At 35.8% G+C, this 23499-nt stretch overlaps 1 long non-coding RNA gene across 3 annotated transcripts; it reads left to right on the top strand.

Annotated features, from left to right (window-relative positions):
• Positions 1-749: 749 nt before the first annotated feature.
• LOC131040934 (uncharacterized) lies at positions 750-21848 on the top strand. Of its 3 annotated transcripts, XR_009358986.1 has the most exons (10): positions 750-802; positions 1029-1137; positions 2106-2291; positions 2539-2651; positions 2743-3037; positions 16728-16807; positions 18461-18646; positions 18798-19119; positions 19211-19492; positions 21277-21848. It is a non-coding gene; the product is annotated as an uncharacterized LOC131040934 (long non-coding RNA). The 3 variants fall into 3 exon arrangements; XR_009358985.1 differs by lacking the exon at positions 21277-21848 and having other exon boundaries at positions 18803-19119; positions 19211-19815; XR_009358984.1 differs by lacking the exon at positions 21277-21848 and having other exon boundaries at positions 19211-19815.
• The last annotated feature ends 1651 nt before the right edge of the window (positions 21849-23499 follow it).

Here is a 23499-nt window from a genome sequence, read left to right as displayed (position 1 = left end):
TTAAATATAGTGTGCTACTGAGAAGCACCTTTAAGGATTCACTATAGAGAGTTGAAATATAAAAATTTCTTGGCTCCAAGTTAAACCTTGATACTAATTACACAAGCTTTGAGTCACGAAAGACACATGATGTAGAATGTGTGGGTGCAGTAATTGTCGATGTTTGATGCAACACCTTGTGTCACTACTTGATAATTTTTTCATAAATCTTATTAATGATAAATACATTCTCAATCTTCTACTAAACACTCTTAAGATCGTTTTAAATACACAATAATAGATATTCAATTCAAATAATTTAACAAGTTAATTAACAAATAAATTTAGAAGACAAAATCACCTAGACAATTCTATCCAACAAATATAAATACACTGATAATCCAATCTAAAATATAGAGATAAATATAATAGGCAAATAACAATTTGAAACACGAACAAAAAAGTAAAATATGGTGCACCTTATAAATTAAAATTCAAAATTCAATGCTTTGAACTTCCCACCACCGAGAAAATCCCAAGCAATTCAGACCGTTTATATTCAAAAATTCAAAACGGTTAGTCATGATTTTTTAAATTCAAACCTGCACACGCCCGCCGCTAAATACAGAGCTTGTAAATTCAAATTCTGGCCGTCCATCGTCAACGGTTAGATCCATCTGTCCGTTGATCCTCTCCAACGGTTATCTGGCAATGATTCCGGCCTCCATAAATTCTTTGTTTTATTAATCTTTTTATTTTAGGCTTCCAGAATGAACTGTTCGTCTTTGTTTCTTGTGAATTTCGTGTGCTACTCCACTTCCTGGTATGCATTTTACTAGATCTGTCGTTACATTTTTCTGAAAGAGAACAAAAGATTTATTTCTTGTGATTTTATTACATCTTTTATTATGCTCTGCTTTCTGAATGCCAAAATGGTGAGATTTAGAATTGGAAAAATATTAAATAGATATAATGACAATAAATTAAATTTGAAGATGAAAATTGGTTAATTGTTGACTCTTTTTTGCATGTCGTGTTTGTGGTTGTAGATAGAATTGATTTCTGAAGTCATGTGGACTGGGCGATCGGGGTTCAAGCTCAATTATGATTTGCTGGTTCTTGTTAGAAGAGATGATAGATAATTGCAACTGCTCCGAGGTATTTAGATATTTATGTTTTTCTGTGATGTATTTAGATATTTATGTTTTTCTGTGATGCAACAATTCTTTCTCATACAAAACTCATAGGTACTTTTTTTTAATCAATTTGAGATGCTAATGTTTCTTAATGATTATGAAATCTTGCAACTGGGAGAACATCTGTGACAAAACCCAAAATCCTTGATGAAACTATCTGGTAGAATGCCCCTCCAAGCTCTTTTGACTAACTCCATATAAAACCACCACTACAAACACACCTTCATTCATGCATATGCTTTTGAATATCTCCTCTTATTTCTCCAGTCTTGCAGTAGCACCTCCTTCATTTAGAGTATACCTTCTCACCTATATACCTCGAACTATAAATTACAAGGAGAATCCCCTGTATATACACATCTTATTTCCCGGATTCTAATCCCATGTTTAATATATGATATATGGAGTTTCAAATATATTGACCCCAGATTTTGGTTTGTCCCATCTTTATGAGTATATAAACTTTCTAAGATTCAATCTTATACTAGACCAATTCTTAGAAGAATGCTTTTGTATGCTCACATGGTATTTGACTTCAATTTACACCTAATATATAATTTATGAGACACTGTGTTGTCAGACCTCTTGACCCTTAAACTAAGTAAAATATTGACTGAATCAGGCTCATTAGGTTTACTTCTTCTTCTTTATAATTCTATAATATAACTACACCAAACATAAATACAGAATTTCACCTTCTGGACAGACTGAAAATTGTAGACCTGCTTTCTGCCCCGAAATCCATGTACTACCTAAATCACAGAATCATCGAAAGAGACATCCCCTGCATATACACATCTTATTTCCAGACCAATTTTTCTTGAAGGACGTTTCTTAGAAGAGTACCTTTGTATGCATTCTTATTCTATTTGTCTTAAATTCACACCTAATCTGTAATTTATGACGCTCTGCGTGCTGTGATTGAATCAGGCTCATTAAATCCTCCTCTCCTTTAGAATTCTAAAATATAACTACACCAAACATGTTGCGGACAAATTTGTCTGCAAGTGAAAACTGTAGACCTGCTTCCTGGTCCAAGATCCATGTACTACCTAATTATTGTCCACTTGGTGTTCTCTTCAATCAAGACACAAGCGATGCTCAGTTGGATCAGAGGTAATTAATTAAAGTCAACGGTTATAGTTTTATGTTTTCACTTGAACTCCATATCAATAGTGTGTTGTCTGTTGAATTCTAATTAATTTGTATTTACCATCAAATGCCCATCTGTATAACATTTGACACAACTATTTATTTTCAAATTAAGTCCAGGAATCAATTTCGGAAGCATTCAAATTCCTTACCATGTTCTTTTTGTTTTTGTCTCCACTGTTTTTTCTCTGTTCTCATGTAATGGCGGAAGAGTCAAAAGCTAGTCCAATGAAGCTTTCTCCATTGCTAAAAGAATTGTCTATGAAATCTGGTTCAATTCCATAAATCGGCTTCCACCAATAGAAAGACCAGGCTATCATTAAGGTAATACTAGTTGTAATCTCCAGAATTCATACCAGAAGTATTCATACTAGACAGTAGAAATAAGCTTTTAAAGTTTTTTGTTCTTGCTAAGGTATGAAAGATCAGGAGAGGCTGGAGAGATTTTGGTTATGGATTTCTTCGTGAGTACAGTGGGTACATTGAAAGAAGACTCCTTTCGTTACTGCCTATACTATTCTGTCCATTCTAGCTGTGGAAAGAGTTTCTTGCTATGTGTCTGATGCTGACCTTTGAAACCATGCCAATTTAAGTGGGTGCCTTTCTGCAAAAAAATTAACATCAAGTCTCGCCCTGCTGAGTTTTATTTCTCCCAAAAGATTGATTACTTGAAGGACGAGTGCAACCGAATTTTGTTAAGGAGAATCAAGGTATGTAATCAAATCTCTTCTTAGGATTGACTACTCTTACAGTGTAGTTTGTGCTTTCAGGAATCGATTGTGAAATTAACTTTAAAGATACCAGTTTTTCACAATTTATCATAGTTTTTGTTGTTGCTTTTAGTTTAGATTGTATGTGTTTTTTACATCAACGTTTCAGACCACACTCTGTGATCTATCGTCAGGAAGAAATATTTTCTTCTTCATGAGCTATTTTTCATTCTAATGATGGATCACAGAGTATGATCCAAAACATTGATGTAAAAATACACGATCTAAACTAGAAACAAGAACAAAAACAAATTAACTTTGTTATTCAATGTTCATATATATATACTTTATTAAGTATGATTTTATTATATTGTGTTATCCAATGTGAATTGGAATCACTCTTAATATCAGAAATTAATGTATTAATCTTAATATAATTACAATTTAAATTCTTCTATTTTATATATGATTTGTTATTATTTTATTTTTCCTTTCAATTCTTTTTAAACTATTTTATCTTATCATTGTATGAACCTTCCATTCCTTACGTCTATATTAGAGCCATATTAAATGCCAATACTTCAAAGTTTTGTGCAATTCGGAATTGGGAATGTATTAAATTGTTACAATAACAATAAATTAAATTTGAATATGAGCAGTGGTTAATTTGCTTAGTCTTTCTTGTATGTCATTCTTCTGATTGTAGATATAATTGATTTCTGAGATTGTGTAGAGAGGGGCGATCGAGTTGATTAAGGGAATTCAAGCTCATTCATGATTTGCTGGTTCTTGTCAGAAGAGATGATAGATAATTGCAATTGTCTTCAAGCTATTTAGATGTTTACGTTTTTCTGTGTCCCAACAGAGTCTTAAATCACAAGGGAAAGATGCAACGATGATTTCTCATACAAACTTATAGATACAGATACTTTTATCAATTTGAGATGTTAATGTTTCTCAATGATTATGAAACTGAGAGAACATCTGTGAAAAAATCCAAAACCCTTGATACACTTGCTCTGCAGATGTTTAGACCTTTTACACATCTTTCCAATAGTAAAGATGAAACTATATACGACCAACATGTGGACGTGCGGTCAAAGAAACAATACGAAAAAAAAATAATAAAAGAAAAGAAATATTCTTAAGTCATAGAATTTATGAACGATCCAGCCAGAAGAGACTGCAATGTATTAATGAGGAATGGTGCAAGTATGGTGGAGGTAGTGAGAGGGCATGGCATCTCTGTTATCGACAATACATTCTTGGAACTTACATGGGAAAGAAAAAGGGGGTGGGCCATTAATGTAGGCATGCCACCCCAATCTTGGGGTTTATCTATATTCACATGCATTATAAAAAAATGTATATTGAAGGCCAAAAGGCAATGAAAACGACACGACCCCATACCCTGCACTTAGACTTGGTTTGTAAGAAATTAAGAGGAGGAGGATTGTTTATTTCTTCAACATTCTTACAGCCTTGGCCCCGAGGAAAGCTTTCTCACTAGTTATGAATTGTCCTCCATGAATAACAGAGAAAGCAGTAAGATTCGAAGGGAGCTCGCATTCTCAGTAGGGACATCCATCAAAGCATAAGGGATAGAGGAATTTGTGGCTCCTTTGGGGTCGATTTTTGCAGTGAGAAAAACGATTTAAGTCAACAACATTTAGACTCCAATCAACAGAGAGCATATAGAGAAGCGAGGGGGGACGAGAAGATGGAGCAGGAGCCAGCAAATGGTGGAGGGGAGATAGGAAAGAAATGGATTGGGGAAAAGATCTTATAGTTTTCAGGCAACAAATTGGCAAGTGAAAAGACGAATACCACAGACAATTCCCTTATCTTCCCTATTCAAGTAAAAAATGGGGAGCTCTGAAACCAACTATGGAAATCCATCGACATATAAAGGGGAAATGAATGGCGTGAAGAAGAGAGAGAGAGTGTTGGAGGGAGGAACAACATGGAGGAGAAACGCAGAGTATGATAATAGATTGAGGGCAGCGTTAAAATGAGCTTGGGCTCATGCTGACTGTGGCCTTACTTGTCGCGCATCAATGAACAATGAGAACCATGCCTGTAGTGCTGACTCGGTATCGTAGTATGGTGATTGTGAGCCGATTTCGTGGACGTGCTGCATGAAGCCAACCACAAATATCGTCTCAGGGGAAAGGATTTGTGCAGTATATAGAAGGCATGGGTATCCTCGTGAGCTAGTGCTAAATTGAAAGCTCTGGAGGATGGCATGGACATCCATAAAAGAATAAAAGAAGGGGGTAGCTGCAACTTTTGTTGTAGACATGTTCAAAATAAGGAAGCATAGACAAAGCATGTGAATTGTTTGACAAAATGCCTAAAACAAAAAAGGCGATTTTATGGAATGCGATGATTGGAGGATATGCACAATTTGGAGTTGTTGAACAGGCTTTGGAAACTTTCAAGCAAATGTAATTGTAGGTGAAAAGCCCGACTCTGCAGTAGCTGCCAGCATGCTCCCAATTGAAAGCTAGGTGCCACCAGGTTAGATGCTAAACCACAATGTTGCTCATTATAAATGATAAGGGATTGTTCATTCACCTATTTAATCTCGAAAATAGTCAATTATGTGATTGGCGTTAAATAGAGATTAGTTATGACTATTCCTATGTAAGGTTATAGGTATCATAAAATTGTGAAATTTTAATGTCAAGGTTAATTTAAAGATTTATTGGAAAGATGAATATAATATTATACTTGTAGCACAATATTGTTATAATTCAAGGATATCCGTCATGTCTATTATGGGTTTCCTATTACTAATGTATAAATTTAGAAGTGATGAATGGGTATGCATCATGGTAGAACTTTAATTAAGTTTGAATAAATCATTCTCGTGGATATTGATAATCTATCATGTAGAAATTATAAAAGTGCACACCATATCATGATCATAACATTGATACAAACTTGATGACCTCACTATCATCATAAATTCTTAGGAATGTATTGTGATGGAAGGGTGTCATGTTGTAAATGATACTTTCCAATATATTAATGTCATGCTTAATTAGAGTAGTGAAGGAGCTCAATCATATAACATGATACCTATGAGGTGTTGTTAATTCTATGTGCTAGCCAATAAAACCTGACATGGCTTTGCCTTGCAATATAACTTTTGGATGTGGTAATTATGAATCCGATAAGGAAACTTTATGTTAATGTATGGACTATATGGTATGGTGTCATGGACCAGTGATTATTTATGGTTCATGTAAACTATGAGAATTCTTGTTAAGTAATCAACCTAACCTTAGTGTCATCAGATGAAACTTTAGGATATAATGAGAAAAAAATAGTAGCTAGACCTTACTGTAACCAAAGGATAATAATTGGAATAACTTTATGTTTGAATTCTAAGAGAAATAAGATGGCAAAGAGTTCTAGATAAATTCTTAGGTATAAGATAACCTTATAGTATGAATCGAGCATAAGATATGACCAGTATGAGCCTTGGCTCTGGTTATATAATATTGTGAAGGTGACTTGTATGGTGGTACTATAACCACACCTCACCAAATATAACTTTAATGCTAAAACCTTGTACTTTGGTAATCTTTTAATACCATGGTAAAGGTTTTATATGATTGGAAGGTCTATCAACCTCTTAAAGATGAGATTCTGGATATAAGAATTATCATGTGAAGTAAGGATGGGTACTATAATTAAATTAAAATTATTTTATATTAACTATGCTATTATGTCTAATTTATGTGTAGGGATTTGATTTGGACAAGTTGTCCTTATAAGTGCCTTTTGTCTAGGGTGTTTCATTGAAAATGCTTGATGGTTCACTACTTAGTTAATTATAATATGTTTTACCATTGTGATCTCAAGTCTATTATCTTAACTTGGAATGGGGATTGACTTTTCTTGCATATAGTTAAGTGCTATTAATGGTTTAGAATCAAAATTTAGGAATCCAATGGGGTAACAATGACACATGACTTTTATTTGATAAGATTAGATAGGAAGTGATATTAATACATATGTAACACTCTACTTTATTAGCCTTTACATAAGGTGATACAATAATTATCATGTATATGTTGTCATTGATAATGTAGTATTTAATCCTTTGTGAGGAAACTCCAAATAGTGGCATACTCCTATGATTGCATGATATGTGTGATCAATAAACTTTTCAAGTTGTGAAATTAATAAACATAAGAATATTGGGTTGTACTATTGTATGCAAAGGTAGTGTAGGAAACGAGTTCATAATAAGGTGCAACATTAGCCTATCGAATTGTTCCATCGAGTTTAAAGACCTTACATCAATGTTGTTTTATTGGTTGCTTGCAAGTCATGTGATGTTGGTTATTGTAGTTAGCGCATTGTGGGTCATATAATAATGGTTGCAATTTGTATGCAAACAAGGGGAATTTATCGTGGATAGGTGACCAACTGTCATGCCCAAAATTTAGGGCAAAAACGGAACAAATTTTTTTTTAAAAAAAATACTAATTTAATTAACAAGTTCACTCACACGATAAGCGTTATTGAAATTTTCATAATTATGTTTGAGCTAATTCTGAAACGAACTAAGCATCGATAATTCGTTAAATATTATTTGCGGAAAACTAACTGGTTTAATTTTATCTCCACGAGATACCTAGTCATTAGGTTTATTAAATCAACCACGCTAAAGAAATAGGAGAGGAAAAATTAATTTAATCTCCAATATAACTATATAGTCTAATCAATCATTTTTAAATTTCTCTTTATTACTTACTTCAAATTATAACCAGAATTATATAAATATATATATATATATATATTTATATATACATATATATATATATATTTATAATTAAATACTTACTCCCAAATGACCAGAATTATATATATATATATATATATATATATATATATATATATATATATATATATATAGATACATATATATATTTACATATATTTTATATATTTTAATTCTTTTTCCAAAAGCACAATAACTTTCTAAATGTTAATCAATATTTCTCCAACCCTATTTAGGGTTCTATATATATTTTTTTATATATATAATATCAATTCTAAATTATCATAATATTTTTAAAACTCATTTGCCCTAGCCCTACCCGAGCTAGGGTTTAACCCTTTTTATTATTTCCACTGAATTTTTCCACAGAGCCGAACAAGCGGCGGCGACCATGTTTTGTGCAGGTTACAAAGATGGAGGCGGGGAGGGCCGTGGTGCCACTGTGTGGGCGCACAGTGGGCGCCGCGGCACCACTGTGTGGCCACACAGTGGCGGCCGCTGCCGTCCATTGTGTGTCCACACAGTGGGCGCCGCTAGCGGCTCCCCACTGTGTGGCCACACAGTGGCGGCCGCAGCCGTCCATTGTGTGTCCACACAGTGGGAGCCGAAGCGGCTCCACTGTGTGTGCACACAGTGGGCGCCGCTAGCGGCTCCCCACTGTGTGGCCACACAGTGGCGGCCGCGGCTGTCCATTGTGTGTCCACATAGTGGGAGCCGAAGCGGCTCCACTGTGTGTGCACACAGTGGGCGCCGTGCGGCCCTCACTGTGCGTACACACAGTGGGGTCCGCGTGGACCCAAAAACAATTTCCCCTTTTTTTTAAAAAAAAATATATTATATATAAATATATATATATATATATATATATATTTATATATATTTATATATATATATTTATATATATTTATATATATATATATATATTTATATTAATATAAATTTATAATCATAGTTAAAAGGGTGAAAATATTCCAATATATTTATATATATTTAAAAAAAAAAAAAAGATTTACATGCAACAATTTTAAATTAATATTACAAAGGAAAAGCATTAAGTTAATCTCAGAAACATATATATATTTATATATAAATATATATATATAAATTTATATATATATATGTATATATATATATATGTATATATATATATATATGTATATATATATATATATATATATATATATATATATATGATATGTGTTTTTTTTTAATCAACACTAACTAAAATATACAATTTAGAAATACATTTTAAGAAATACAATATACTTCTCTAGAATAAAAAGATTCATTGATTTTTCCTCTAATAAAATATTTACATAAAGCATTTTTTTTTTTTTATAAAAAAATACTTAAGATCTTTCAGCATAAATAAACTCCTATTTTGCCACAAGTAAAATATAGATAAAATTTAAATGAAATCTATTCTTTTTTTTTTTCCATAATACAAAGAGGCTTTTGCATGCAACTCAAAATAACTTTTCTTTTACTAAAAACCAGAAGTAGAAATAAAACAAGCTTTTTTTTTTTTTTTTAACAGCTCAAAGATATTCTACCAATTTACAGGATTTTTCTTTGTATAGCCACAACAATAAAATTTCAAGTCTATTTTCAAGAATTGCAACTTGCTTCTCTTTTCTATGAATGAGACATACTTCTATATCAAATTTAAACAAATATCTGCAACTGAATTTAAGTATCTTTAGTAATAATCTTCTGTGTCTCTTTCATGATTCCTATTCTCTTTTCTCCTGACTTTCCTGCTTAATAGAAAACACAAATATGACCACGGAGTGCTCACCTCCCAGCCTAGGCTAACTGGTAGCCACCCCCGAGCTCGGAGAACCAATTCCTAGACGGGTAACAAATAGGCAAACACATAGTAGGCAAATGCATACAGATTTTCCAGACACATTCCCAACTTGGCTTTCACAGCACCACACTTTGGTGATGAACATTTTCAAAGGGTGGTAGTGGACCAATACCCTGAGGAGAACTGCAAATATGAATAAACCAGAAGCCACCTCATGGCACAATAATAATATCAAGAATCTCAACCCCATATTCCTTATGCCCCCCAAAGGCATTCTAGCCTTATATCCCTCCTTATGACCCCCATTGCACAAACAGGCCATGTAGCAAGGGTCACACAAAGATCCCTTGTGATCGCTCTCAAAGAGAGTCTCTCACTCGAGGGTTGTCACTGCTACCACCCTCAAGATCCTCTTCTCTCCCAAGAGTAAGAGGTCTTGAGAAAACTCCCAAAACACAAACAAATCATAATGCAAAAATACCCAAAGATTTTCTAACATAAATTTTCAAGAACACAGATTTCTTACACCAACAACTTCCAGACATAAACAAGAAGAAGACATTAAAAGAATAACTACAACCAACCTTAATCTGCCCAAAGGTATTATGATATTTGATGAAGAGCTGCCCAATCCACAAATCTTTTTCCTTCTACCCTTAACCAATTTTTCTATTCCATAACATTATTCTCTTTTCAAATTTTCTTCTGTTTCCAAAAATGGAGAGTGGGTGATTACCCTCAAAATCTCAAAATCTTGCTTAAGAAGCTCACTCTCTGAGTTCTCAAAAGTTCTAAAAAACCAAAAAGGAAAAGAAAGCAAAAATGCAAAAAGACTCTCATTCCAAAAGGAAAAATCTTGATTAGATTTAACTTCTAATTTTCAATTTTCGCTCAACTCAAAAAAGCCAATTTTTAAAGCGTTAAAAAGATCATTATAAAGTAGAAACTTGCCTAAAATTACCCCTAACCCCTAGGTATACCTTATGGGCTTTAGGAAACCCTATTAAACTACCCCTAGGTGTTCATTTAACCCATTTTAAACCCCTCTGAAGTTTATTTTCGGGTCAAACATAAGTTGACCTCTCCAAATATTAAATTCCCAAAGTATTTATGACAACACATTAATTTATTAAGAAAACTATAATTAAACACTTTCCCACCAATAGACAAAATAAAACATTTAAATTTAAATACACACGTGTCAAGTGACACAAATAAAACACTTTTACTAAAATAAAACATGAAATTGTCTCTTGAGGCTTTTACACAATAAAATTAAATAACACTTAACACTCATGCAGCATATACTGTTACGAATAAAATACAACACAAACGGGGTGTTGTCTCTCCAAATAGACAAACCCTGGCTTACGAGCATACATAAGTCTAGGTTTGATTCTCTGTAATTTCCATGGTCACATGGTAAATTTCCTACGCATCTCAATTTACACATTAGTACTTCCAAATATCCATATATAATACAATTCAATAATATAACAATGCACATCATTACTTGCATATAATTTTCATCTGCACAGATTGAATACATCTTTAATCAAGCAAATTCACATAAGCAATTTCATCCCAATTCACATAAACTAAACATACATCATAGTTCTATATCATAGCAAAGTCTTGCAAATTAAATAACGATATCTATCATTGCAATATCATCCTATCTAACAATCATGCTGTGTTCTATCTCATAAAGCATATAAGTAAATCATCAAAACATAGCAATGTTATCCAAATCCTGAAATCATATAAGTTCTAAGTCTCAAAATGCATCAAAATAAAGTATCCATCATAGTCTAAATATAAAATCCACTGAATGTCAGACTGAGTTGAGGTGAGGCCTCACATCCTCCCCCTCTAGGCATGAACTTCCTCCTGGAGTTCATCAAAGAGGTGGGGGTACTCTGATCTCATACGTGCTGCGTCCTCCCATGAAGTCGTAACCTCATCATAACAATCCCACTGGACCCTAACCTGGTCCAGCTCTCGACCTCGAAGGGCCAATGTCCGGCGTGCCAAAATGCGAATGGGCTCCAAAGCTAGCTGCCCGTCCGACTCCACCTGCAAGGCATCCCAATCTAAAATGTGAGACTCATCGTAGATATACTTTCTCAAAACTAAAACATGAAACACATTGTGGATGCGTGACAGGCTAGGTGGCAAAGCTAAACGGTAGGCAACTGGGCCTATCCTCTCCAGAATCTCAAAAGGTCCTACAAAGCGAGGTGCGAGCTTAGAACCCTTTCCGTAACGGATTGGACTCTTATGCGGTCGCACTCTCAAGAACACTCTGTCTCCAACCAAATAGCTACGATCTATCCTCTTTGCATCGGCATATTTCTTCTGTCTATCCTGAGCCTCTCTAAGACGCTGCCTAATCGAATCCACCTGCTGTTCCATATCCCGAACTAACTCAGGACCAATAGCAACTCTATCCTCTATGCGATCCCAACTCAAGGGCATCCTGCAAGGCCTGCCGTATAATGCCTGATAGGGTGGCATCCCCAAAGAAGTGTGATGCCCATTGTTATAGGCAAACTCCACTAAGGGAAGATACTCCTCCCACCGGGTCTGATGATCCATGACGTACATACGAAGCATATCCTCTAACACCTGATTGACCCTCTCTGTCTGACCATCTGTCTCCGGGTGATAGGCTGTACTGAAATTGAGCTTAGTGCCCATAGCTGCCTGTAGTGATTTCCGAAAGGAAGAAGTGAAAAGAGAATCCCTGTCAGATATAATCTTGCGGGGTACGCCATGAAGTCTAACAATGTCTCGCAAGAACACCTGTGCTACTGCTGGAGCTGTGAATGTAGTACGAACTGGTGAAAAGTGAGCTACTTTGGTCAACTTGTCAACTGTCACCAAGATAGCATCATGGCGACGAGAAGACATAGGGAGACCAATGATGAAATCCATGGATATAGTATCCCACTTCCACTCTGGTATAGCATGAGACTGAAGCAACCCTCTTGGATGGCGGTGCTCCGCCTTTACCCTCTGACACTCGAGACATCGAGCTACTATCTCAGCAATGAGCTGCCGCATTCCCGGCCAATGATACAACTGCCTCAAGTCAGCATGCAACTTCTTAACCCCGGGATGCGCTGCATAAGGGGCTCTATGAGCTTCCGTGACAATGAACTCTCGCAACCCTCCGGAGGAAGGTACATAAATGTGCCCTCTGTGGCGTAACAGTCCATCAGACTCCAAAGAATAATCCACATATTTCCCTTCTAGAGTAACCTGAGAACGTAATACCTGACAAACCTCTGCAAACCATCCATCCTCTGACAAGTGCCGAAGTATACGGTCTCTCAAGTCTGTGCCCATGGATATGGTGCAAACCTCGTGACGTCTCCTACTCAAGGCATCTGCAACTACATTTTCCTTTCCTTTGATGTAGTGAACGTCAAAATCATATTCGCACAAGAACTCCATCCATCTCCTCTGATGTGCATTAAGGTTCGGCTGAGTGAAGATGTACTGAAGACTCTGATGGTCTGAATGCAACTCGAAGTGATGTCCTAAAAGGAAGTGTCTCCACCTCACAAGTGCATGCACTACTGCTGCGAGCTCAAGGTCGTGAGTGGGATAGTTAAGTTCATGAGTCTTAAGTTTCCTAGACTCGAAAGCTATGGCCCTACCATCCTGCATAAGAACTGCCCCTAAACCCTCTAGGGAAGCATCTGTACAAACCATGAAGTCAGCTGAAGGATCTGGTACAACAAGGATAGGAGCGCTAGTAAGTGCCTTCTTGAGTTCCTAAAAGGCCTTCTCGCACTTCTCTGTCCACTCAAATTTCTTCCCTTTACGTTGAAGAGAAGTAATAGGGTGTGCGACTCTAGAGAAACCCTCGACAAAACGTCGGTAATACCCTGCTAAACCCATGAAACTCCTGACCTCTGTCACACTGGTAGGCGCTGGCCAATCCATAATAGCCCTAATCTTTGATGGGTCAACTGAGATCCCATCACCAGAAATAACGTGTCCGAGGTACTTGACCTCAGATCGAAAGAAAGCACACTTCGATAGGATGCCAAACAACTGGTTATCCCGCAAACACTGCAATACCTATTTTAGGTGCTCCTCATGCTCCTTCTCATTCCGAGAATATATCAATATATCATTGAGGAACACAATAACAAAACTGTCCAGAAAGGTGCGGAACACCCCATTCATGAGGCTCATAAAAACTGCTGGGGCATTCGTAAGTCCAAAGGGGACTACGGTAAACTCATAGTGACCATATCTAGTGCGAAATGCGGTCTTGTGGATATCACTTTCCACTATTCTCAACTGATGGTATCCTGACTTCAGATCTATTTTGGAAAAGACTTGGGCACCCTGAAGCTAGTCAAATAAATCATCAATTCTGGGCAAAGGATATCGGTTCTTGATGGTTACTTTATTTAGCTGACGATAATCCATACACAATCGGAGAGATCCATCCTTCTTCTTTACGAAGATGACTGGTGCACCCCACGGGGATACGCTAGGACAGATATGACCCTTCTCAAGAAGTTCCTCAAGCTGAATTTTAAGTTCATTAAGCTCATTTGTGGTCATTCTATAAGGTGCTCTGGAAACTGGCTCGGCTCCTGGTACTAGGTCTATATGAAAATCAGTCTCTCTGCGGGGAGGCATTCCCGGTAACTCTGAAGGAAATACATCTGAATATCCCTTAAGGATAGGATGGTCATCGAGCGATGTTTCTCTTTCCTCCTCTTCCCCTCTGTCACTGATAGTGATAGCAAAAAGCTGACATCCCTTCCGCATGCTCCGCTTAAGCTGCATTGCGGAGATCATACGAAGAGACACGGGCCTTTGAATCCCGGTGATAACTATGGGCGAACCATGATCATCCTCACACTCGATCCTTTTCAGGCGGCAATCCATCTTGGCTCTGTGGGCATAAAGCCAATCCATGCCAAGTACGATTCTGTAAGATCCAAGTGGAGTCACTCTAAGGTCTACTAAAGTGGTGGTCTTGCCAATCTGCAGCTGACATGCCCTAACCTCTGATTCCACTGACACTCTAGCCCCTGAAGCTAATTCCACTTCCCAACTAACACCCTGCCTAGTTGCCACTAGCCCGCAACGCTCCACAACCGATGGAGATATAAAGGAGTAAGTAGCTCCTGAATCAAACAAAATAGATACATTGTTACCTTTGATTATACCTGTAGATTCGATAACCGTGGCCTGATGCTCAGCCTGGCGGTTGTCAACCGCTGCAAAAACTCTATGGGACCTGCCCATATCACCAACTGTCGGCTTTGAAGCGGCCATCCGCTGACTCCCTGCTACCTGTCCCTGAGGGCAATCCCTCGCCATATGCCCCATGGCTCCACAAGTAAAGCAAGCACCCCGTGCCTGGAACTGGCCACCCTGAGGCCTAGAGAATGCCTGACCTCCTGTCCTACTGGATCCGTTGTACCCACCCCTGGAGGACTGCTGAGTCCCCGTTGGCTGTGTGTACTGCCCCTGTGCTCTTTGATCACGTTTCTGTCCCTGAGTCTGCCACTGCTTGGGCTTGGAGCCCTGCTGATACTGTGGAGGCTTCTGCCTCTGGTTCTATGGTGTCTGTTGTGGAGGAGGGGGTTTGGAGAACCCCTGAGAATTTCGGTTGTTCCCTTTCCAATGTGGTTTCTGGAATCCATAAGTCTAAGGTGCGGGATTTCGGTTCTGAAACCGATCCCTATTGTCCTGTGGTCTAACCTGAATTGGCAAATAGTTAGTGGATGGTTATTGCCAATTGTGTGCAAGCGAGGGATACCTCGCTTGGATCTAGGGTTTTGGACAGATTTCGCCAGGAGCATGTGGGTCTTGGGGCCAACAATATGCCAACATTGAATGTCCTTGTTGCTTAGCTGTCAGATGGACTGCAGGGAAGAGAATCTCTAATGAAGAATGGGTAGGTAATAATTGAACCAAACCATGTATAATTTGGGCATATATTTATGTGGGAGTGGTATAATTGACTTGTTAGGATGAGGATAGACACCCGGTGTGGTATGGGATACATTGAACCTTGTTCCCGCTTGCTCGTTGGTGCAAAAGACTAGATAGAAGAATGTGACCCACAATGTAGTGTGCAGTGCACCGGCGTTCCTTTTATTTGGGATGCATTACGGGCAAGTGGTAGCTAGTTGTTAAAGATATGTCAGTTCCTCACTGTGTAATCCTAGTCATTAGGTATGGGATGTATGCTAAAGCTAGTCACTTTGTATATGTGTGATCTAAGATAAGCTAGTAATCAAGTACGTGATGTGTACGAGCTAGTCACCATGTGTTAATTAGAAGTGTGCTCGAATCACTCTTTATGGAATTGGAAATTGTGAAAGAATATGACCCTTAAGTAATTGTGTATCTTGTATGTTACATCATAGCAATTGGTTATTGCTATAATATGATTGGACTAATTTCATAAACAGTCATGGGTTAACGAGAGATCAAACAAGAAGAGAGAATGAACTTCCTCTAACACATTGAATAAAGTACGAGGCCTTTGACTTCCCTCGAAGTAATTGTGTATCTTGTATGTTACATCATAGCAATTGGTTATTGCTATAATATGATTGGACTAATTTCATAAATAGTCATGGGTTAACGAGAGATCCAACAAGAAGAGAGAATGAACTTCCTCTAACACATTGAATAAAGTACGAGGCCTTTGACTTCCCTCGAAGGGATACGTAGGTAGGGTCAGTTGGAATGAACACTCGAGGCTTAAGTTTAGGATCTAGTGCAAGCATAAATGGAGGAGTAGAATTGTCACTACGAAGGCAATTGAAGCAATTAGGAAGTTGAATTTTGTGTGCTACTCCACTTCCTGGTATGAATTTTACTAGATCTGTCGTTGCATTATTTTGAAAGAGAATTAAAGATTTATTTCTTGTGATTTTATTACATCTTTTATTATGCTCTGCTTTCTGAATGCCAAAATGGTGAGATTCAGAATTGGAAAAATATTAAATAGTTATAATGACAATAAATTAAATTTGAAGATGAAAATTGATTAATTGTTGACTCTTTTTTGCATGTCATTTTTGTGGTTGTAGATAGAATTGATTTCTAAAGCTCATTTATGATTTGCTGGTTCTTGTCAGAAGAGATGATAGATATATGCAACTGCTCCGAGGTATTTATATATTTATGTTTTTCTGTGATGCAACAATTCTTTCTCATACAAAACTCATAGGTATTTTTTTTAATCAATTTGAGATGCTAATGTTTCTTAATGATTATGAAATCCTGCAACTGGGCGAACATCTGTGAGAAAACTCAAAATCCTTGATACACAGATAATTGGACCTTTTACACATCTTTCGAACAGTAAGGTGAAACTATCTGGTAGAATGCCCCTCCAAGCTCTTTTGACTAACTCCATATAAAACCACCACTACAAACACACCTTCATTCATCCATATGCTTTTGAATATCTCCTCTTATTTCTCCAGTCTTGCACTAGCACCTCCTCCATCTAGAATATACCTTCTCACCTGTATACCTCGAACTATAAATTACAAGGAGAATCCCCTGTATATACACATCTTATTTCCCGGATTCTAATCCCATGTTTAATATATGATATATAGAGTTTCAAATATATTGACCCCAGATTTTGGTTTGTCCCATCTTTATGAGTATATAAACTTTCTAAGATTCAATCTTATACTAGACCAATTCTTAGAAAGAATGCTTTTGTATGCTCACATGGTATTTGACTTCAATTTACACCTAATATATAATTTATGAGACACTATGTGTTGTCATACCTCTTGACCACTAAACTAAGTAAAATATTGACTGAATCAGGATCATTAAGTCCACTTCTTCTTCTTTAAAATTCTATAATATAACTACACCAAACATAAATACAGAATTTCACCTTCTGGACTGAAGTGCTTACCTTGTTGGAGACAGACTGAAAACTGTAGACCTACTTTCTGCCCCGAAATCCAGGTACTACCTAAATCACAGAATCATCAAAAGAGACATCAAATTTAAGAAAGAATCATTGTTTTTCTGAACATGTATTTCCCATTCGTAACACTTATTATAGACTTGTTCCAGATGTCAATTAGCTGAAGAAGCCAAGAATAAAAAGAAGGAACTCTTCCCCAACGAAATCACAAAAATTGACTCCAATTAGAGAACTGCTGCCACAATTCTAATCTTATACCTGTCCAACAGAATGCAGTCCTATTTAAACATTTTGCAATAAATATCAAATACAGATCTGACGCACATAGAGGTCCTAGTTGTTAAAACTTGTCCAAATATAGCTGCTAAATAGTCTCACTTATTCTTCAAATTTATTACCCCCTCTTTATTCTTTAGGCTCATTTACACTAGTATCCTTATTTTTAGCAGTAAACAAAGTGGTAATAACCACAAATAAAATTTCAACCCAAATCATAAACTACAAACATTTGCAATAGGATGCAGCCTGTGTGAGTGTTGTGCAATAGCAAAATATTTAAAGAACATAGGCACAATTCGTAAAAACATCCTCTTCAAACACACCTGCATTCATCCATGTGCTTCTAATGTCTTCTCTCATTCTCCAGTCTAAAACCTCCTTCATTTAGAGTAGTACCCTTCTCACCTGTACACCTGGAACTATAAATTACAAAGAATATCCCCTGCATATACACATCTTATTTCCAGACCAATTTTTCTTGAAGGGCGTTTCTTAGAAGAGTACCTTTGTATGCATTCTTATTCTATTTGTCTTAAATTCACACCTAATTCGTAATTTATGACGCTCTGCATGCTGTGATTGAATCAGGCTCATTAAATCCTCCTCTCCTTTAGAATTCTAAAATATAACTACACCAAACATGTTGCGGACAAATTTGTCTGCAAGTGAAAACTGTAGACCTGCTTCCTGGTCCAAGATCCATGTACTACCTAATTATTGTCCACTTGGTGTTCTCTTCAATCAAGACACAAGCGATGCCCAGTTGGATCAGAGGTAATTGATTAAAGTCAACGGTTATAGTTTTATGTTTTGACTTGAACTCCATATCAATAGAGTGTTGTCTGTTGAATTCTAATTAATTGGTATTTACCATCAAATGCGCATCTGTATAACATTTGACACGGCTATTTATTTTCAAATTAAGTCCAGGAATCAATTTCGGAAGCATTCAAATGCGCATCTGTATAACATTTGGCACGGCTATTTATTTTCAAATTAAGTCCAGGAATCAATTTCGGAAGCATTCAAATTCATTACCAGTTCTTTTTGTTTTTGTCTCCACTGTGTTTTCTCTGTTCTCATGTAATGACGGAAGAGTCAAAAGCTAGTCCAATGAAATGTTGTTTTGATCTATAAGCTCATCAGGAGGAGGGAAGCTTTCTCCATTGCTAAAAGAATTGTCTATGAAATCTGGTTCAATTCCATAAATGAGCTTCCACCAATAGAAAGACCAGGCTATCATTAAGGTAATACTAGTTGTAATATCCAGAATTGATACCAGAAGTATTCATACTAGACAGTAGAAATAAGCTTTTAAAGTGTTTTGTTCTTGCTAAGGTATGAAAGATCAGGAGAGGCTGGGGAAATTTTGGTTGTGGATTTCTTCGTGAGTACAGTGGGTACTTTGAAAGAAGAATCCTTTCGCTACTGCCTATACTATTCTGTCCATTCTAGCTGTGGAAAGAGATTCTTGCCATGTGTCCGAAACCATGCCAATTTAAGTGGGTGCCATTCTGCAAAAAAATTAACATCAAGCCTCGCCCTTCTGAGTTTTATTTCTCCCAAAAGATTGATTACTTTAAAGACAAGTGCAACCGAACTTTGTTAAGGAGAATCAAGGTATGTAATAAAATCTCTTCTTAGGAGTGACTACTCTTACAGTGTAGTTTGTGCTTGCAGGAATCGACTGTGTAGCATTGCATTTTTAATTTTTAATAAACAATAATTTCAACAAATTAACTTCAAAGATATCAGTTTTTCACAATTTATCATAGTTTTTGTTGTTGTTTTTAGTTTAGATTGTATGTGTTTTTTACATCAATATTTCAGATCACACCTTCTGATCCATCATCAGGATGAAATATTTTCTTCTTCATGAGCTATTTTTCATTCTGATGATGATCCAAAACATTGATGTAAAAAACACACAATCTAAACTAGAAGCAAGAACCAAAAAAAATTAACTTTGTTATTCAATGTTCATATATATATATATACTTTTTTAAGTATGATTTTATTATATTGTATTATTGAATGTGAATTGGATTCACTCTTAATATAAAAAATCAATGTATTAATCTCAATATAATTACAATTTAAATTCTTCTATTTTATATGTGATTTGTTCCTTTCAATTCTTTTTAAACTATTTTATCTTATCATTGTATGAACCTTCCATTCCTTACGTCTATATTAGAGCCATATTAAATGGCAATACTTCAAAGCTTTCTAACTGCCAAAATGGTACAATGCGGAATTGGGAATGTATTAAATTGTTACAATAACAATAAATTAAATTTGAATATGAGAAGTGGTTAATTTGCTTAGTCTTTCTTGTATGTCATTTTTCTGATTGTAGATAGAATTGATTTTTGAGATTGTGTAGAGTGGGGCGATCGAGATGATTAAGGGAGTTCAAGCTCATTCATGATTTGCTGGTTCTTGTTAGAAGAGATGATAGATACTTGCAATTGTCTGATGTTCATGTTTTTCTGTCCCAACAGAGTTTCAAATCACAAGGAAAAGATGCAACGATGATTTCTCATACAAACTTATAGATACAGATACTTTTTATCAATTTGAGATGTTAATGTTTCTCAATGATTATGAAATCCTGCAACTGGGAGAACATCTGTGAAAATATCCAAAACCCTTGATAAACTTGCTCTGGAGATGTTTAGACCTTTTACACATCTTTCCAATAGTAAAGATGAAACTATCTGGTAGAATGCCCCTCTAAGCCCCCTTGACTAACTCCATAAAAAACCACGATTTTAAACACAAAACTCCCATGTAATTCTCTGGCAAGCATAGCCAACCAAATATCCGAGCCATCCTTTTCTACTCGGTAATTTAACTGCAAGCTCTCCCTTAAGATTACTGGTTTCAAATTACTCCTTTTTTTGGATGTGTGGAATATCCGAATTCTAGTTTATATACATGCCCAACAGGCTGCAATCATATTTAAACTTTTTCAATATCAACAGATCTGTTGCACACAAAGGTCTCAGTTATTAAAACCTGTCCAAAATACAGCTGCATTCATTTATAGGCTTCTAAATAATCTCATTTATTCTTCAAATTTATCACTCCCTCTTTTAATATTAAGACCCATTTGCACTAGCACCATTATTTTTACCAGTATACAAAGTGGCAATAAGAACCATAAATAAAAATACAAGTCTACAACCCAAATCATAAATTATAAACATTTGCAATGGTGTGCAACCCTGTGTGAATGTTGTGCAATAGCATGGATACACTTGGAAAAAGCACCGTGTTCAAACACACCTACATTCATCCACGTGCTTCTGAATATCTCCTCTCGTTTCTCTAGTCTAACACCTCCACCATTTAGAGTAATACCCTTCTCACTTAGAATATAACAAGGAATATTGATGCAGGGGCATGCACTTGTTGGATGGAACCCCGAATTTGGGATTGCTCTGACCAGCTCTTTAAGGCTTTTAATTCATAGAAGTGGACACTGGACAGTTTTAAGAAATATGGAGAAGTGGAGTCCCGTAGAGGCACTATTATCAGCAAATCTGTAAATGGGTTCTGAATGTAACATATGAGTGAGAGGTTGGCATTTAATGATTTCTAAATTGGGTGCCTTCTAGAGGCTGTGCGTAGCATTTTAGAGGGGAGTTTTTAGGAGTGTGTTTTCTGTTTTGGGGGCGGGGGAATTTTTTTAGTGAGAAAGATAGAGAGTGGGGAATGGTTTTTGGTTTGAAAGGTTTAACTTGTTGGTTGCAGGTGTAGCTTTAGGATGAGAGTTTGAAAGAAGGCTTTTGAGAAGTCATTATATGCCGGTATAAACATCACAAATCAAATGAAAATATTGTAAAGTGAAGTCAATAGATTCATTATTTTGTAATGCAGATTTGTTTTGAGTTTCAATAAAAAGTTCTGAAGTTTGTGCTTCAGTTCATTGTCAATTTTATCTATTTTGTTGTTATACATTTGAAATTTGTATGTGTGTTTGAGTGCTGATTGTGGCAGGCTCTGCATCAAATATCCCCTGTATATCTCAGACTCTAATCCCATGTTTGATATATGACATATAGAGTTTCATCATCTTTATGGGTATTTAAACTTCCAAAGATTCAATCTTATACCAAAACTGTTATTAATTCTGAAGATGATCGTATATTAGAGGAGTGTCTTTGTATGCAATCACATTGTATTTGCCTTAAATTTACACCTAATCTGTAATTTATGACACTATGTTTGTTGTCATACCTAAAATATTGACAGAATCAGGCTCATTGAATCCTCCTCCTCTTTAGAATTCTATTATATAACTACACCAAACATTAATACAGACTTTGGACAGAAGTACTTACCCTGTTGGAGACAAATTTGTCTGCAACTAAAAACTGAACACCCGATTCCTAGCTTGAGATCATCCACCTGGCTACTATTTGTTTGGTGTTCTCTTCAATCAAGACCACAAACCATTCCCAGTTCGGTTACAAGTAACTAATTAACGTCAGCAGCTATATTTAACTTGAACTCCATATTAGTAGCGTGTTGTCTGTTGAATTTGAATAAATATGTATTTACCATCAAATGCACATTTGTATAAAATCTGACAAGGTTTTGGAAGCATTCATTTTCCTTACCATGTTCTTTTTATTTTTGTCTCCCCTGTTTTTCTCTGTTTCTCTTGTCATGGCAGAAGGGTCAAAATCTCATCAGTAGGAGGGAAGCCTTTTTCATGTCTATGAAATCTGGTTCACTTTCTCCAGAATTCATACCAGAAGTATTACATACTAGAGAGTAGAAATAAGCTTTTGAAGTGTTTTTTTTTGTTCTTGCTAAGGTATGAATGATCAGGAGAGGCTTGCGAGATTTTGGCTGTAGACTTCTTGGTCCATTGAAAGAGTCTCCTCTCATTACTGCCAATACTGTTTATCAAGGTATGTAATAAAATCTCTTCTTAGGAGTGACTACTCTTACACTAAGTTTGTGTTTTCAGGAATTAACTGTGTAGAATTCAAATTGCCATTGGGTATTTAGTTTTTAATGAACAATAATTTAAACAAATTAGCTTTGTTATTCAATGTTCATATATATTAAGTATAATTTTATTAACATTATATTGTGTTGTCTATGTATATTGGATTCACTCTTAACATAAAAGAATCAACATAATAATCATAATATAAGTACAATTTAGATTTTTCTATTATATAATTTTTTAATAAAAGAATAATTTCTTTCAGTTCTTTTTAGAACTATTTTATCTTATCATTATATAAACCTTCTACTTCTATTGTCAATATTAGAGTCATAACTTGTTTTTTTTGTTGAATATGTTATCAATTATCATAATATTTTGTAATTTGTATCTTTGATTCTTTCAACAACATTTTTTACTAAATTTTTTTCTAAGATTGTTTTAGAGATCTAAACCACAAACACAAAATCTAGTATAATCTTAACTTCACATGGCGTGAAGGTGTTTAGTTTAGGCATTTCACATAATATATGATGGATTGCAAGTTATTAGATTATTTTATTAAAGAACGCCCTAGAATATGTCTATATTAGAGCCATAATTAACTTATTTTTTTGTTGAAATTGCTATCAATTATCATAATATTTTCTAATTTGTATCT

This window comes from Cryptomeria japonica, chromosome 9, assembly GCF_030272615.1.
Source record: "Cryptomeria japonica chromosome 9, Sugi_1.0, whole genome shotgun sequence".
NCBI classification, from domain to species: Eukaryota; Viridiplantae; Streptophyta; class Pinopsida; order Cupressales; family Cupressaceae; genus Cryptomeria; species Cryptomeria japonica.
Note: the sequence above shows the minus strand (reverse complement) of the source record. Positions and strands in the feature narration are given on the sequence as shown.